Genomic DNA, 17735 nt, shown 5'->3' with positions numbered 1-17735 from the left:
AATCTACAATGGAATGGTTCAAAAATAAACATATCCAGGTGTTAGAATGGCCAAGTCAAAGTCCAGACCTGAATCCAATCGAGAATCTGTGGAAAGAACTGAAAACTGCTGTTCACAAATGCTCTCCATCCAACCTCACTGAGCTCGAGCTGTTTTGCAAGGAGGAATGGGAAAAGAATTCAGTCTCTCAATGTGCAAAACTGATAGAGACATACCCCAAGCAACTTACAGCTGTAATCGCAGCAAAAGGTGGCGATTAACTTAAGGGGGTTGAATAATTTTGCACGCCCAATTTTTCAGTTTTTGATTTGTTAAAAAAGTTTGAAATATCCAATAAATTTCGTTCCACTTCACGATTGTGTCCCACTTGTTGTTGATTCTTCACAAAAAAATACAGTTTTATATATTTATGTTTGAAGCCTGAAATGTGGCAAAAGGTGGCAAAGTTCAAGGGGGCCGAATACTTTCGCAAGGCACTGTATATTTGTTCAATAGTCAAATCAAATCAAATTGTATTTGTCCCATACATGTGTTTAGCAGATGTTATTGTGGGTGTTGCGAAATGCTTTTGTTTCTAGCTCTAACAGTGCAGTAATATCTAACAGTAATAACTAACATTTTCACAACAAAACACACAAATCTAAAGTAAAGAAAACTAAAGTAAAGAAACGGAATTAAATATCGGGCGAGCAATGTCAGAGCGGCATAGACGTAGATACAGTAGAATAGGATAGAATACAGTAAATACACATGAGATGAGTAATGCAAAATATGTAAACATTACTAAGCTGCAACTCTCAATGCTGTGGTGAATGGTCGCACATTCAGATGTTAACTGATTTCTTAGCTTTATTTTCTACACTCAGTATGCATATTGGCATGGCTGCCAATATTGCATCCTGGGAGCACATGCTGGTTAGGCTCTGTATACATCACCTAGGTGAATGTTGTGCTTATTCATGCATTGGCTAGTAAGTTCTGCATCACCTACACATAGTCGTTATGGCATGGGTGCTATCATTGGTATTGCAAGAGCACACAGTGAGTTTGTGGTGACTTTGAGAGCAAAACTAGCTATCCCTTTCACAGCATCTGCAGGGGAATTGCAGTACGATGGCACATCATTTTAGGATAGTAGTAAGCAAGTTTATATGCATTTTCATGCATGCTTGTACATAGTGCGCATGCAGGCATCTTATATCCTGTTGCAGCTCACTATTGGAGCTAGGAACACAAACATTTCTCTACACTCGCAATAACATCTGTGACCAATTACATTTTATTCACGCGTGACTCATGTTTACTTATGGTGGCCCGTGTGGGTGTGTGTGTTAAATGGGATGGTTCAGCAGTCGCACAGCGTGATATCGTGCTACTCAAATGGCGTTAGTCAGTCGTTGGCTAAACAATACGAGGTCTTTTCATCACTAAGTATATATTCACAGGAGTACAGCCTCATTTTCAATCCTAACCTGTATTTATAGCATACACATATTTAGCAGATGTTATTGCAGATGTAACGATATGGTTATGTTCCTAGCTCCAACAATGGAGTAATATTTAAAAGAATACACACAAATACACACAAAGTAAATTGAATAAATATAGAAATATTAGGACAAACAATGTCGGGATCCAGAGTGTGTGTGTGTACTGTATATAGTGGCAAGAAAAAGTATGTGAACCCTTTGGAATTACCTGGACTTCTGCATAAATTGGTCATAAAATTTGATCTGATATTCATCTAATTCACAACAATAGACAACACAGTCTGTTTAAACTAATGACACACAAACAAGTATACGTTTTCATGTCTTTATTGAACACACCGTGTAAACATTCACAGTGCAGGGTGGGAAAAGTATGTGAACCCTTGGATTTAGTAACTTGTTGACCCTCCTTTGGCAGCAATAACCTAAAACAAACGTTTTCTGTAGTTGCGGATCAGACCTACACAATGGGCAGGAGGAATTTTGGACCATTCCTCTTTACAAAACTGTTTCAGTTCAGTAATATTCTTGGGATGTCTGGTATGAACCGCTCTCTTGACGTCATGCCACAGCATCTCAATCGGGTTGAAGTCAGGACTCCATCTGGGCCCCTCAAGAAGGTGTATTTTCTTTTGTTGAAGCCATTCTGTTGTTGATTTATTTCTGTGTTCCGGGTCATTGTCCTGTTGCATCACCCAACTTCTGTTGAGCTTCAATTGGAGGAGAGATAGCCTTACATTCTCCTGCAAAATATCTTGATAAACTTGGGAATTCATTTTTCCCATGATAGCAAGCTGTCCATACCCTGAGGCAGAAAAAGTAGCTCCAAACCATGATGCTCCCTTCATCAATCACCATACACCATACAGTCGGGATGAGGATTCGATGTTGGTGTGCTGTGCTGTGCCTATTTTCTCCTATGAACACCGTTCTTGTTCAGTGTTTTTTACGTCTTGCATTAACAGAGATGTCAGCATGTTCCAGAGATTTCTGTAAGTCTTTTGTGTAAGTTCTTCTTAACTTCATATGGCTGCAGGGGCAGTATTGAGTAGCTTGGATGAAAAGGTGCCCATTGTAAACGGCCAGCTCCTCAGTCTCAGTTGCTAATATATGCATATTATTATTATTATTGGATAGAAAATACTCTAAAGTTTCCAAAACGGTCAAAATATTGTCTGTGAGTATAACAGAACTGATATTGCAGGCGAAACCGTGAGGAAAATCAAAACAGGAAGTGGCTTCTATTTTGAAAACTCCATGTTCCATAGCCTCCCTTTGCTGGATTTAAAGGGATATGAACCAGATTCCTTTTCCTATTGCTTCCTCAAGGTGTCAACAGTCTTCAGACATAGTTTCAGGCTTTTATTTTGAAAAATGAGCCAGAACGATGACATCGTGTCAAGTGGTCACATGAGTTTTGCTCGCGCAACAGAGTTTGGATAGGTATGTTTGTCTGTGTTGTCGTGACCACTCTTTCCTGTGGATTTCTGAACATAACGCGACAAACGCGACAAACAAACGGAGGTAATCTTTATGGAACAAAAGGAACATTTGTTGTGTAACTGGGAGTCTCGTGAGTGAAAACATCCGAAGATCATCAAAGGTAAACGATTAATTTGATTGCTCTTCTGATTTTCGTGACCAAGCTTCCTGATGCTAAGTGGACCTAATGTTTTGTCGTGTGATCGATAAACTTACACAAACGCTTGGATTGCTTTCGCTGTAAAGCATAATTTCAAAATCTGACACGACAGGTGGATTAACAAAAGGCTAAACTGTGTTTTCCTATATTGCACTTGTGATTTCATGAATATAAATATTTGTAGTATATTTATTGAATGTAGCGCTATGCTATTCAGCGGTTGTTGATGACACTTATCCCGATAGGGGGATTGTAGCCATAAAAGGTTTAACCTAATTGAGCATTCTGCTCTGTGCTCTTGCAGTCATCTTTGCAGGATGGCCACTCCTAGGGAGAGTAGCAACAGTGCTGAACTTTCTCCATTTATAGACAATTTGTCTATAAATGCAAGACGTGGCAAGACGTGAGGCAAGACATGGGATGGGAGACTGCCGAGCCAACCGAGGCAAGAAAACCTCTCGAGCCAGCTAAGGCATGAAAGCCTGATGAACCAGCTGAGGCATCCTCGGTTCCTTCAGCAGTGGCACCCGGACCCGATGTCACCAACCAAAACAAAAAACAAAAAAACTCCCTGATGCTTCCTATATTCGTGTCAGCATTCTGTGAGGACAGACGTGAGGACAGACAGATGCTGGGAGACAATAAGAAGGTACAGGGAGTGAATATTTAATAAATAACAGACATGAAACGAAACACAGACAGCGTCTGTACAAGGGAAACATAACAACATTAATGCTGACACGGGGCTCAAACTGAGGAATACACAGATATAGAGGAGGCAATCAATAAAGTGATGGAGTCCAGGTGAGTCCAATGAAGCGCTGATGAGCGTAATGACAGGTTTACGTAGTGATGGGTAGCCTGGCACCCTCAAGCGCCAGAGAGGCGTGACAGCTTCTGATGGTCTGAGAGTCCTTTTGGCAAACTCCAATCGGGTTGTCGTGCCTTTTACTGAGGATTGGCTTCCATCTGACCACTCTACAATAAAGGCCCGATTGGTGGAGTGCTGCAGATATGTTTGTCCTTATATAAAGTTCTTCCATCTCCACCATCTCTGGAGCTCTGTCAGAATGACCATTGGGTTCTTGGTCACCTCCCTGATGAAGGCGCTTCTCCCCTGATTGCTCAGTTTGACCAGGTGGCCAGCTCCATGAAGAGTCTTGGTGGTTCCAAACTTCTTCCATTTAAGAATGATTGATGCCACTGTGTTCTTGGGGACCATGTCACGCCCTGACCTTAAGTTCCTTTTTTATGTCTCTGTTTTAGTTTGGTCAGGGCATGAGTTGGGGTGGGCATTCTATGTTTTTGTTCTAGGTTTTGTATATCTGTGTTTGGCCTGGTATGGTTCCCAATCAGAGGCAGCTGTTGATCGTTGTCCCTAACTGCGAACCATACTTAGGTAGCCTGTTTTCCCAACATGAGAGGTGGGTGATTATTTTCTGTTTAGTGTTTTTGTTGCACCTTGCAAAACTGTTCGTTTGTCGTTTTTGTTCCAGTATTCATCTTTATTAAAATCATTATGAATACATACCACACTGCTCTTTGGTCCTCTTCTCCTTCTCCCGACGACAATCGTTACAGACCATTAATACTGCAGACATGTTTTAGTACCTTTTCCCAGATCTGTGCCTCGACAAAAACCTGTCTCAGAGCTCTACGGACAATTCCTTCAACCTCATGGCTTGGTTTTTGCGCTGACGTGCAGTGTCAACTGTAGGACCTTGTACAAAGAGATCTGTGCCTTTCCAAATCGTGTCCAAACAATTGAATTTACCAGAGGTGGACTCCAATCAACTTATAGAAACATCTTAAGTATGATCAATGGAAACTAACTGAGCTCAATTTCGAGTCTAATAGCATAGGAACTGAATTCTTACAGTTGAAGTCGAAAGTTTTCACAATTCCTGACATTTAATCCCAGTAAAAAATCCCTATTTTAGGTCAGTTAGGATCACCACTTATTTTAAGAATGTGAAATGTCAGAATAATAGTAGAGACAATTATTTATTTCAGCTTTAAATTCTTTCATCACATTCTCAGTGGGTCAGATGTTTATATACACTCAATTAGTATTTGGTAGCCTTGCCTTTAAATTGTTTAACTTGGGTCAAACGTTTCGGATAGCCTTCCACAAGCTTCCCATTGTAAGTTTGGCCCATTCCTCCTAACATAACTGGTGTAACTGAGTCAGGTTTGTAGGCCTCCTTGCTCGCACACGCCTTTTCAGTTCTGCCCACACATTTTCTATAGGATTGAGGTCAGGGTTTTGTGATGGCCACTCCAATACCTTGACATTGTTATCCTTAACTTCTTAAGGTATAGGGGGCAGCATTTCCCTTTTGGATAAATAGTGTGCCCAATTTAAACTTCCTGCTACTCATGCCAAGAATATAAGATATGCATATTATTAGTAGATTTGGATAGAAAACAATCTGAAGTTTCTAAAACTGTTTGAATCATGTCTGTGAGTATAACAGAATTTCTGTATCATGCAAAACCCTGAGGACTAACCTTTCAGAATTGTTTTCTTTTAGGTCTCTGTCTGTTCAGTGAGTTCACATTGGGAAACAATATTTGTTAGGAACTTGTTTTCAGTTCATACCGCTTCCACTGGATGTCACCAGTCTTTAAAATTTGGTTGAGGTTATTCCTTTGTGCAATGAAGAAGTACGGCTATCTAGGAACTGCGTAACACTGTTGAGAGTTGTGCAAGACTTGAAAAGTAACCTGGTTTGTTGTCTTCCTGTATTGAACACAGATAGACCCGTCTTCAATTTGATCGATTATTAACGTTTAAAATACCTGAAGTTGTATTACAACAGTAGTTTGAAATGTTTTGGCAATGTTTACAGGCAACTTTTGAAATATTTTGTAGTGACGTTGAGCAATTTCAAAGCTGTTTTTTTCTGGATCAAACGTGGCAAATAAATTGACATTTTGGATACAGTGGGGAGAAGTATTTGATACACTGCCGATTTTGCAGGATTTCCTATTTACAAAGCATGTCGAGGTCTGTAATTTTTATGATAGGTACACTTCAACTGTGAAAGACAGAACAAAAATCCAGAAAATCACATTTGTATGATTTTTAAGTAATTCATTTTTTTCACCTTTATTTAACCAGGTAGGCAAGTTGAGAACAAGTTCTCATTTACAATTGCGGCCTGGCCAAGATAAAGCAAAGCAGTTCGACACATACAACGACACAGAGTTACACGTGGAGTAAAACAAACATACAGTCAATAATACAGTATAAACAAGTCTATATACGATGTGAGCAAATAAGGTGAGATAAGTGCGGTAAAGGCAAAAAAGGCCATGGTGGCAAAGTAAATACAATATAGCAAGTAAAACACTGGAATGGTAGATTTGCAATGGAAGAATGTGCAAAGTAGAAATAAAAATAATGGGGTGCAAAGGAGCAAAATAAAGAAATAAATTAAATACAGTAGGGAAAGAGGTAGTTGTTTGGGCTAAAGTATAGGTGGGCTGTGTACAGGTGCAGTAATCTGTGAGCTGCTCTGACAGTTGGTGCTTAAAGCTAGTGAGGGAGATAAGTGTTTCCAGTTTCAGAGATTTTTGTAGTTCGTTCCAGTCATTGTCAGCAGAGAACTGGAAGGAGAGGCGGCCAAAGAAAGAATTGGTTTGGGGGGTGACTAGAGAGATATACCTGCTGGAGCGTGTGTTACAGGTGAGAGATGCTATGGTGACCAGCGAGCTGAGATAAGGGGGATTCAAACTAGATCATGTGTATATGATTACTGTTCAGAATGACCTCACGCTATACAAAAGCCGGGAAAGGAGATTGGTTGGTTTTGTGTTCCCAATTTGATGACATTTTCTTCATGATGATTATACATACCTAGCAGGGTCTTGTAGATGACATGGAGCCAGTGGGTTTGGCGACGAGTATGAAGCGAGGGCCAGCCAACGAGAGCGTACAGGTCGCAATGGTGGGTAGTATATGGGGCTTTGGTGACAAAACGGATTGCACGGTGATAGACTGCATCCAATTTGTTGAGTAGGGTATTGGAGGCTATTTTGTAAATGACATCGCCAAAGTCGAGGATCGGTAGGATGTTCAGTTTTACAAGGGTATGTTTGGCAGCATGAGTGAAGGATGCTTTGTTGCGAAATAGGAAGCCAATTCTAGATTTAACTTTGATTGGAGATATATGTTTGATATGGGTCTGGAAGGAGAGTTTACAGTCTAACCAGACACCTAAGTATTTGTAGTTGTCCACGTATTCTAAGTCAGAGCCGTCCAGAGTAGTGATGTTGGGCAGGCGGGCAGGTGCAGGTAGCGATCGGTTGAAGAGCATGCATTTAGTTTTACTTGTATTTAAGAGCAATTGGAGGCCACGGAAGGAGAGTTGAATGGCATTGAAGCTTGCCTGGAGGGTTGTTAACACAGTGTCCAAAGAAGGGCCAGAAGTATACAGAATGGTGTCGTCTGCGTAGAGGTGGATCAGAGACTCACCAGCAGCAAGACTGACCTCATTGATGTATACAGAGAAGAGAGTCGGTCCAAGAATTGAACCATGTGGCACCCCCATAGAGACTGCCAGAGGTCCGGACAGCAGACCCTCCGATTTGACACACTGAACTGTATCAGAGAAGTAGTTGGTGAACCATTTGCATTTTATTGCATGATATAAGTATTTGATCACCTACCAACCTGTAATACTTCCGGCTCTCACAGACCTGTTAGTTTTTCTTTAAGAATCCCTCCTGTTCTCCACTCATTACCTGTATTAACTGCACCTGTTTAAACTCGTTACCTGTATAAAAGACACCTGTCCACACACTCAATCAAACAGACTCCAACCTCTCCACAATGGCCAAGACCAGAGAGTTGTGTAAGGACATCAGGGATAAAATTGTAGACCTGCACAAGGCTGGGATTGTGACAACACAGAGGCGGATGCAAGATGCAAGCAACGATGGTTTAATGAATACAGTTTACAACAGCAACAGGACAGACAGACTGTACTTAGACGGAATCCGACCCAGGGACTAGGGCGCATCTTCCAATGATAGCGTGCTGAGAAATCCAGGGGAGTGTGTCCGGATGGGTAGGAAGGAGCACAGCAGATAATCCACACAAGGACGGCGAGAGAAGAGCACAGACACACGACACAACCTCAGGGAAGTAACAACGATCTGACAACAAGAAACACTGGTTACAGAACATATAAAGGGAAGATAAGTGGTTCCAGCTGGCGCAGACAATCAGGCCGACGATTGACAGAAAAGGTGGGTTCCCCATCAACAAGTCGTGGCGGCGGGGGAACCGGGACCGGCGGGTTAATGCGTGCCTGAAACACAGGTTTTATTTTAGACACATGAAAGGTAGGATGAATTCTCCTATACGCTGGAGGAAGCTTGAGCCGGACCGCCACCGGACTAATGATCCTGATGACTTTGAACGGGCCGATAAATTTGGGGGCAAGCTTGTTCGAAACGGATCGGAGTGGAATGTTCTTAGTAGAAAGCCACACTCTTTGGCCAACGACGTATACCGGAGGCTTCGACCGGTGGCGATCGGCCTTAGCCTTGGTGCGCGCCCCACCCGGAGAAGAGTCTCACGGGCTCTGCTCCATGCGTGACGGCACCTCTGGATGAAAGCGTGAGCGGAAGGAACAGTGACCTCGGACTCCGTACTGGGAAAGATAGGTGGCTGGTAACCTAAACTACACTCAAACGGAGAGAGACCCGTAGCTGCCACTGGCAACGAATTGTGAGCGTACTCAACCATAGAGAGTTGTTGGCTCCAGGAAGAGGGATTCTTAGAAACCAAACATCGCAACACTCTCTCCAAATCTTGGTTGGCCCTCTCCGTTTGACCGTTGCTCTGGGGATGAAACCCTGAAGACAGGCTGACACTCGCTCCCAGTAACCTACAAAACTCTTGCCAAAACTTGGACACAAATTGGGGCCCCCTGTCAGAAACTACGTCCATCGGCAGGCCATGTAAGCGAAAGACGTGATCGACGACAGCTACCGCTGTCTCCTTGGCAGATGGTAATTTAGGCAAGGGAATAAAATGAGCTGCCTTCGAGAACCGGTCCACCACGGTCAACACCACCGTCTTGCCCTGGGAGGGCGGGAGGGCGGTAACAAAATCTAGCGCGATGTGGGACCAGGGTCTCGAAGGGACCGACAGCGGTTGGAGTAACCCATCTGGGGTCGATTAGAAGTCTTCCCAGTGGCACAAACCGAGCAAGCCAAGACAAAACTGTGAATGTCACGAGCCATCAGTGGCCACCAAAAGCGTTGCTTAACCAAAAGCTAGTGCGGCTGACTCCTGGATGACACGCTACGTTGGAGCAATGCCCCCACCGAATAACATCGGACCGACACCCCTCCGGCACAAACAACCGATTAGGCGGGCAACCGGGCGGAGGCGTGACCCCTTCTAAGGCCGTTTTGACCCTCGATTCAACCTCCCATGTGAGTGTGGATACTACTAGGGTCCCGGGTAGGATGCACTCGGGAGTGGATGGGCGTTCGGAATGGTCAAAAATGCGAGAAAGGGAATCGGGTTTGACATTCTTGGAACCCGGGCGATACGAGAGAGAGAAGTCAAAACGTCCGAAAAAGAGTGCCCACCGCGCCTGCCTGGAGTTGAGTCGCTTGGCGGTTCTGATATATTCCAAATTTTGTGATCGGTCCAAACTATAAAAGGTACCCCGAACCCTCTAACCAATGGCGCCACTCCTCCAGTGCTAACTTCACTGCCAACAACTCTCTGTTGCCAATGTCGTAGTTGCGTTCCGCAGGTGATAACCGATGGGAAAGGAACGCACAAGGGTGCATCTTGTCGTCAGAAGAGGAACGTTGGGAAAGTACCACACCTACCCCCACCTCTGAAGCGTCCACCTCTACTACGAACTGACGCGAGGGATCGGGAGCTATGAGGATGGGAGCCGAAACAAAGCGGCTCTTGAGTTTGGCGAATGCAGCCTCGGCTGTATCGGACCACCTGAACGTCACTCTGGGGGAGGTTAAGGCGGTAAGAGGAGCGACTATCTGACTAAAGTTGCGAACGAAACGCCGGTAGAAATTGGCGAATCCCAGAAACCTCTGTAGGGCCTTACGGGAATCTGGGCTTGGCCAATCCACCACAGCCTTAACCTTGTCAGGATCCATGCGAATACCTTCAGTCGAGACGATGTAACCTAGGAATGGAACGGATTGTGCATGAAAAATGCATTTCTCCGTCTTGACAAAAAGTCCATTCTCCAACAACCTCTGAAGCACTCGTCTGACGTGCTGAACGTGTTCCTGGAGAGAAGAAGAAAAAATCAGTATGTCATCCAGGTAAACATATATGAACTGATCAATCATATCTCTCAGCACGTCATTGACGAGTGCCTGGAAAACCGCTGGGGAGTTGGATAGCCCAAAAGGCATGACCAAATATTCGAAGTGCCCTCTGGGGGTGTTAAACGCGGTCTTCCATTCGTCCCCCCTTATGCGAACCAAATGATATGCATTACGTAAATCCAACTTAGTGAACACGGATGCTCCCTGTAACCTTTCAAAGGCTGAGGACATCAACGGTAAGGGATAGGTATTCTTCACTGTGATGTTATTCAACCCACGGTAATCAACGCAAGGACGCAGAGATCCGTCCTTCTTCCCCACAAAGAAGAACCCCGCCCCCGCTGGAGAAGAGGAAGGACGAATGAATCCAGATGCCAGAGAATCAGAGATGTATCTCTCCATAGCCTCCCTCTCAGGAACAGAGAGTGAATATAACTTGCCTTTAGGCGGAGACTCACCTGGCAATAATTCTATTGCACAGTCATAGGGACGATGCGGAGGAAGAGAAGCAGCACGGGACTTACTGAACACCTCCTTCAGGTCGAGGTATTTAACGGGCACGTTAGACAAATCCACTGCCTCCTCTAGAAACACAGAATCAGACACAGACGAACAGGCAGACACTAAACAGGACTCAAGACACTTGTTACTCCACATGGATATAGAGTTATGACCCCAGTCAACTCTGGGGTTGTGTTGGGTGAGCCAAGGGTGGCCGAGGACTAATGGTGCAAGGGGTGAGTCCATGAGTAGAAATGATAGTGTCTCAGTGTGATTGCCAGAAGTGATGAGTGTGATAGGTTCAGTGGTGTGAGAAATGTTGGGGAGTTCTTGACCATTGAGAGCGTTGACGGATATCTTGTGCGTGAGTGAGGTGATAGGAATCTGGAGTTTGTGAGCGAGCTTGAAGTCCATGAAATTACCCTCTGCTCCTGAGTCCAGTAAGGCTTGGGTGTCGTGCGTGTGGGTGGCCCATCTTAGTCTTACCGGGAGGAGAGTAGATGATGAGGTCTTCTCTGTGGTGACACCACCCGATAGTAGCCTCATGTTTACTACCGGGCCTGATCTTTTACCGGGCAGGAGTGGATAAAGTGGCCCGCTCTACCACAGTAGAGACAGAGTCCTTGGGATCTCCGCCTCTCCCCCTCTCTTCCCGGGAGAGGCGAGCTCTCCCAGCTGCATGGGTTCGTGAGCGGAGGCTGAACTGGCCGTGTTCCCGCCGCTGGCATGCCCGCCCTCCGTGTCGTTATACGGTCTGTTAGGGCATGCTCGGCGGCCAATACGACTCAGACGAGCGCCGACCCTCAAGGCTAGTTCCACTAGTCCGTTTAAACTCCTGGGAAGGTCCAGAACATAAATCTCCTTCTGGATCCGGTCCTCCAGCCCATGCAGGAACATGTCCCACTGCGCCTCCTCGTTCCACTGACACTCTGCGGCCAGAGTGCGGAATTGGATGGAGTATTCCGATACTGAACGGTCTCCTTGGCGAAGGTCAGCGAGTAGTCTGGCCGCCTCCCTACCCGCCACGGCCCGATCGAAGACCCTTCTCATCTCCTCGGAGAGTGTCTGGAAAGAGGTGCAGCATGGGTCCTGGTTCGCCCACACCGCCGTTCCCCAAAGGGCCGCTTTGCCTGATAGCAGTGTGAGTACGAATGCTACCTTAGACTGTTCACGGTTGAAGGTCCGTGGCTGCAACGAGAAATGCATGGAACATCTCGTAAGAAAGGCTCTGCAATAGTCAGGATCACCTGAATAACCCTCTGGTGTCGGTAGCCGTGGCTCTAGCTGGGAATCCGGCTCTGGCGGGGCGGGTTGAACTGCCGATGTAGGTGGCGTGGCGGAACCCCTCAGATGGTGTAATTGTTGGATCAGCTGGGCTACCTGCGTCGCAAGGGCTTGTACTGCCTGACCGGTGCTGGAGATGTTCTCCTCTTGTTGATCCATTCTCGTGATACTGCGGGAAATGAATTCGGTCAGACTCGTTGAACTCGCTGCATCCATGGTCGGGTCAGATCGTTCTGTGACAACACAGAGGCGGATGCAAGATGCAAGCAACGATGGTTTAATGAATACAGTTTACAACAGCAACAGGACAGACAGACTGTACTTAGACGGAATCCGACCCAGGGACTAGGGCGCATCTTCCAATGATAGCGTGCTGAGAAATCCAGGGGAGTGTGTCCGGATGGGTAGGAAGGAGCACAGCAGATAATCCACACAAGGACGGCGAGAGAAGAGCACAGACACACGACACAACCTCAGGGAAGTAACAACGATCTGACAACAAGAAACACTGGTTACAGAACATATAAAGGGAAGATAAGTGGTTCCAGCTGGCGCAGACAATCAGGCCGAGATTGGGAACCACGCCCACACAAACACGAGAGAGAGAGAGAGAGAGAGAGAGAGAAAGGGAGGCAGTGGATTCATGAACCGTGACAGGGATGGGCTACAGGACAATAGGCAAGCAGCTTGGTGAGAAGGCAACAACTGTTGGCGCAATTATTAGAAAATGGAAGAAGTTCAAGATGACGGTCAATCACCCTCGGTCTGGGGCTCCATGCAAGATCTCACCTCGTGGGGCAACAATGATCATGAGGAAGGTGAGGGATCAGCCCAGAACTATACCACAGGACCTGGTCAATGACCTGAAGAGAGCTGGGACCACAGTCTCAAAGAAAACCATTAGTAACACACTACGCCGTCATGGATTAAAATCCTGCAGCGCACGCAAGTTCCCCCTACTCAAGACGGCGCATGTCTAGGCCCGTCTGAAGTGTGCCAATGACCATCTGGATGATCCAGAGGAGGAATGGGAGAAGGTCATGTGGTCTGATGAGACAAAAATAGAGGAAGAAGAAGGATGAGTACAACCCCAAGAACACCATCCCAACCGTGATGCATGGAGGTGGAATCATCATTATTTGGGGATGCTTTTCTGCAAAGGGGACAGGACGACTGCACCATATTGAGGGAAGGATGGATGGGGCCATGTATCGTGAGATCTTGGCCAACAACCTCCTTCCCTCAGTAAGAGCATTGAAAATGGGTCGTAGCTGGGTCTTCCTGAATGACCCGAAACACACAGCCAGGACAACTAAGGAGTGGCTCCGTAAGAAGCATCTCAAGGTCCTGGAGTGGCTTAACCAGTCTCCAGACCTGAAGCCAATAGAAGATCTTTGGAGGGAGCTGAATGTCCGTATTGCCCAGTGACAGCCCCGAAAACCTGAAGGATGTGGAGAAGGTCAGTATGGAGGAGTGGGCCAAAATGCCTGCTGCAGTGTGTGCAAACCTGTTCAAGAACTACAGGAAACGTATGATCTCTGTAATTGCAAACAAAGGTTTTTGTACTAAATATGAAGTTCTGCTTTTCTGATGTATCAACTACTTATGTCATGCAATAAAATGCTAATTAATTACTTAAAAATCATACAATGTGATTTTCTGAATTTTTGTTTTGGAGTCTCTCACAGTTGAAGTGTTCCTATGATAAAAATTACAGACCTCTATATGCTTTGTAAGTAGGAAAACCTGCAAAATCGGCAGTGTATCAAATAGTTTTTCTCCCCACTGTATATATGGACAGAATTAATCGAACAAAAGGACCAATTGTGATGTTTATGGGACATATTGGAGTGCCAACAAAATAAACTCGTCAAAGGTAAGGCATGTTTTCTATTTTATTTCTGCGTTTTGTGTAGCGCCTGCAGGGTTGAAATATGCTACACTCTTTGTTTACTGTTGTACTATCATCAGATAATAGCTTCTTATGCTTTCGCCGAAAAGCCTTTTTGAAATCTGACATGTTGGCTGGATTCACAACGAGTGTAGCTTTAATTTAGTATCTTACATGTGTGATTTAATGAAAGTTTGATTTTCATATCATTTTATTTTAATTTGCTGCGCTGCATTTTCCCTGGCTTTTGGCCAAGTGGGACGCAAGCGTCCCCTATACCATAAGAAGTTAAGCCATTTTGCCACAACTTTGGAAGTATGCTTGGGGTCATTGTCCATTTGGAAGTCCCATTTGCGACCAAACTTTAACTTCCTGACTGACGTCTTGAGATGTTGCTTCAATATATCCACATAATTTTCCATCCACATGAAGCTATCTATTTTTTGAAGTGCACCACTCTCCTGCAGCAAATCACCCCCACAACATGATGCTGCCACCCCCGTGCTTCACGGTTGGGATGGTTTTCTGTGGCTTGCACGCATCCCCCTTTATCCTCCAAACTTAACGATGGTCATTATGGTCAAACAGTTCTATTTTTTGTTTCATCAGTCGACAGGCCATTTCTCCAGAAAGTATGATCTTTGTACCCATGTGTAGTTGAAAACCGTAGTCAGGCTTTTTTATGTGGTTTTGGAGCAGTGGCTTCTTCCTTGCTGAGGGGCCTTTCAGGTTATGTTAATATAGGACTCGTTTTACTCTGGATATAGATACTTTTGTACCTGTTTCCTCCAGCATCTTCACAAGGTCCTTTGCTGAGCTTTATGACAGCTGCATGGTCCTATGGTGTTTATACTTGCGTACTATTGTTTGTACAGATGAACATGGGACCTTCAGGTGTTTGGAAATTGCTCCCAAGGATGAACCAGACTTGTGGAGATCTACAATTTTTGTTTCTGAGGTCTTGGCTGATTTCTTTTGATGTCAATCAAAGAGGCACTGAGTTTGAAGGTAAGCCTTGAATTTGATCCACAGGTACACCTCCAATTGACTCAAATTATGGCAATTAGCCTATCAGAAGCTTCTAAAGCCATGACATTATTTTCTGGAATTTTCCAAGCTGTTTAATCTTAATGCTAGGCGTCCCGCTGGCGGGACACCTGTCGAAACCATCCGGTAAAATTGGAGGAAGCGCAATTCAAATAAATAATCGGAATATTAAACATTTATGAACATACAAGTATATTATATCGTTTAAATGCTTAAATATGTGTTAATCTAACTGCATTGTCCGATTTGTGATAAACTTTACAGCGAAAGCATACCATGCAATTGTTCAAGGACGGCGGCCCACATAAACATATTTTTCAACCAGCACAGGCTTTATAAAATCACAAATTGTGATTAAATAAATCACTTTCTTTTGAAAATATTCCTGTTTTCAATCCCAGGGGTCCCAGCTACAACATCAATGGTAATTTTGTTCGATAAAATCCTTCTTTATATACCAAAAAGTAAGTTTCAAACAAGTCAAACTATGTTTCTATATGATCCGCAGGTGTCCTAAAATGTAAATAAACTATAATATTTCATTCGGAAAGAAGTATGTTCAATAGAAAAGTAAAATTAGTAAGCACGCATCCTCTTCATCGCGCAACAACAGGCTGATATTATGCCGGGACTCTTTGTACAAAAACTCATAAGTCTTGCTCGTTTTTGAAGAAACAAGCCTGAAACAATGCACAAAGACTGTTGACATCTAGTGGAAGCCATATGAATTGCAATCTGGGAGCTGGAATTACATAAAACCCATAGCTTTCCATTATAAGAGCCTGGGAGCGACAAAATACAATTCTGGTTGGTTTTTCTTTGGATTTCTGCCTGCCATAGTAATGGTGTTATAGTCTCATTCATTATTTTAACATTTCCACAAACGTCAGTGTTTTCTATCCAATGCTACAAATTATATGCAATTCCTGGTTTCTGGGCCTGAGTAACAGGCAGTTTACTTTGGGCACGTCAGTCAGGTGGAAATTCAGAAAAAAAATGACTCTAAAGGCACAGTTTTAGGCACAGTCAACTTAGTGTATGTAAACATGTGATTCAGTGAACTATAAGTGAAGTAATCTGTCTGTTACAATTGTTGGAACAATTACTTGTGTCATGCACAAAGAAGTCATTTGCGGAGTGGTGGAAAAATTAGTTTTATTGACTCCAACCTTTGTGTATGTAAACTTCAACTGAATACAGTACCAGTCAAAAGTCTGGACACACCTTCTCATTCAAGGCTGACCTTTATGTCTTAAAGTAATGACAGACTGTCATTTCTCTTTGCTTATTTGAGCTGTTCTTGACATATTATGGGCTTGGTCTTTTACCAAACAGGGCTATATTCTGTATACCAACCCTACCTTGTCACAACACAGTTGATCAGCTCAAATGCATTAAGAAGGAAAGAAATTCCACAGAAAGAAAGGCACACCTGTTCATTTAAATGCATTCCAGGTGACTTCCTCATGAAACTGGTTCAGAGAATGCCAAGTGTGCGCAAGCTGTCATCAAGCTACTTTGAAGAATCTGTTTAACACTTTTTTTGGTTACTACTTGTGTTATTATATGTGTTAGTTCATAGTTTTGATGTATTCACTATTATTCTACAATGTAGAAAATAGTTTTAAAAAAGAAAAGAAAAACCCTTGAATGAAAGCGTGGAGATAAAATACTGTATCTTTCCTTTAAGACCAGACTTTACTAGTTTGCCTGGGAATTTTCCAAGGTTACCTTCTTGCCCAGCCCTGCCTTTATACTTAAGGTTAGCGACAATTACAATTGTCTCAACTTGGAGCATGTGTCTTTCCTCCTGCCGCCTTTGCCTTCTATAGAACGGGAGCGGCTACACCATTTGTGTCCAGTACTCACAAATGGTGCATATACAGTACTTGCGCATATACAGTACTTTAATTACATGTATCACATCCGGCCACGATTGGGAGTCTCATTGGGCGGTGCACAATTGGAATTGGCCCAGCGTCGTCCGGGTTTGGCCGGGGTAGGCCGTTATTGTAAAAAATTATTTGTTCTTAACTGACTTGCCTGGTTAAATAAAGGTTAAATAAAATGAATACAAATAAAACATTTGGGAGCCCTTTGCGCAAGAGCAACAAGCTCTTTGTGTCCTGGGTCTATCCCTGCAAGGGGAGACCCCTTTCTTATCAACGGTTATCACATTGGATTGTGGAAGTGATTACAATTTATTGGCCTATAATAGCAAGGGATTCCTAGATACCACATTCACGAATTCGCAAGACTGTGAGGATGTTGGTTATGCTTGATAATGATCAGAGGGGCAGGCGAGTGGCTGTTCAGTATGAGGGGAGGGGCTCCCTCATTCTCCACTTGCCCTGTCTGTCTCCGAAAGAAGTGCATGATCAGTTATTTGAGCTGCTTAGAGATTCTGGTGAATCCCACTAGTGAGAAGTCTCACTTTTATTATCAGAGAACAGGGGTTACACAAGTAACCTTCATTTTTCTGAAGGCTTTGTCATCTGATTGGATTGTCTGAGAGACTCTTCTCTCTATCATGATCAATAAATTCACTGTT

The sequence above is a fragment of the Oncorhynchus keta genome, chromosome 10 (assembly GCF_023373465.1).
Source record: "Oncorhynchus keta strain PuntledgeMale-10-30-2019 chromosome 10, Oket_V2, whole genome shotgun sequence".
Taxonomy (NCBI): domain Eukaryota; kingdom Metazoa; phylum Chordata; class Actinopteri; order Salmoniformes; family Salmonidae; genus Oncorhynchus; species Oncorhynchus keta.
The sequence above is the reverse complement of the archived record's forward strand: the minus strand, read 5'-3'. Positions refer to the sequence as shown.